The sequence below is a fragment of the Lissotriton vulgaris genome, chromosome 7 (genome assembly GCF_964263255.1).
Source record: "Lissotriton vulgaris chromosome 7, aLisVul1.2, whole genome shotgun sequence".
In the NCBI taxonomy this organism is placed as follows: domain Eukaryota; kingdom Metazoa; phylum Chordata; class Amphibia; order Caudata; family Salamandridae; genus Lissotriton; species Lissotriton vulgaris.
The window spans coordinates 222,082,401-222,084,154 of NC_141695.1; positions in this window are offsets into that span (position 1 = coordinate 222,082,401).

Here is a 1,754-nt window from a genome sequence, read left to right on the forward strand (position 1 = left end):
AAAAGAACAGCGTCATCCGCGTAAAGTAACAGCGGAACAGGTTTACCACCAATCAAGGGGGCATCTGCTGGGATGTCAACCAAGGAACGGTCGACGTCATTAATAAAAAGGGAAAATAAAAGCGGGGCCAAAACACATCCCTGACGTATGCCCCGAGACACTTTAAAGAACGGGGTACATTCGCCAAGGGTGCCATAGCGGACTTTACAGGAGAGTTTTTCGTAGAGTCTGGCCAAAAAATGAACTATTTCCCTTGGGGCCCCTGCATCAAGCAAAACCCCCCAAAGAATGTTATGGTTAACCAAATCAAAAGCGCTGCTCAAATCAGCAAAACATAAAAAGAGGTTGCCATTTTTAGCCACAGTATATTTGTTGATTAAAAGGTCCAGATTTACACATTGGTCCAATGTGCCCAGGCCTTTCCGAAAGCCATATTGGACTCTAGTTAAGATGTTAAAATCAGTTGCCCAGTCTTCCAGCCTCTTGAGCAAAATCCTACTCATCACCTTAACAGAGGCGTCCAATAATGAAATTGGACGGTAGTTAGAGGCCTCTGATTTATCACCTTTCTTATGTAAAGGAATAATGACCGATTGGCCCCAAGTGGGTGGAAAATTAGTTTCTGCCGCACAATTAAATATCCTCGCCAAGATGGGAGTCCATAAAGCCGTTTCTTCTTTGTATAAATCCAGCGGGACCCCATCGGGGCCAGGAGCCTTGCCTCCTTTGCTTAAAGAAATTGCTTCATGGCTTTCTTCTATTGTTATTCCCAACGGAAGGGGTAGCCATGGAGTAGGCTCGGGTGATAGTGACTCAAGGGATAACCCTTCTGGATTAAATATTTTGGAAAAATGACTAACCCATTCGCTGCAAGCCACATAAGAAGTTAATTCTGGAACATTTTCTTTGTTGAGAAACGGGCTGTTAATTGTTTCCCAATACAGTTTGCAGTTTTTAGTCTCGGCTGCTTCCTTCAACTTATCCCAAGCCTCAGTCTGTAACACCTTTTTCCTAGTGTTAATTGCTATTTTATATCTAGCCCTAAAGTATTGTATATCCGTCTTAACGCGTGGTTTGGTGCCTAAAGCATTCTTTAAATCACGGAGGGCGACTATACAGGACTTATCAAACCACCCCTGCTTCGGACCACTATTAGCTGACGGGACCTTAGTAAAAATACCATCAATAATACTATTCATGGAGACAAAGTGAGCTATTAAGTTACCTGATTTATGGGTTTATGCACATGTCTTTCATTTTAATAATTTCAGGATGTTATTAAGCAAGCCTAATGACTCTGTATTGGGTTTTATCTATGGAGCAATGTTGAGTGATCTGGGGTATGAGCAGGGCCAATTTTTGTTTAAATTTGGGGACGCAAATTTTTAAAAAAAGGTTCAACTTAAGATCTTGCTACAGGCAGTGAAAAACTGGGTCTTCATACGAAATAAAATGGGAGTACCTTACTATTCTGATTATTCCCTGATCTGGGGTTCACCAGGCACGGTAGAATGTTTGATTGATGTGCTTAGCCTCCCATTGAGGCAAGCAGCCTTTCTTTGGTTGGGAGACTTAAAATCTGGTGGTGATCGGATATTGTGGGAATCTTTGTCTCTATGTACACGAGGAGAATTAACTTGATTTAAATATTATCAACTTTCAGCGTGGTGGGCCAGACAGCAGTGGGTAGAGTATGAGGATGATATGTGGTTAATCCAGGCTATGAAGACAGAGAACATCAATAAAGAAGTAGC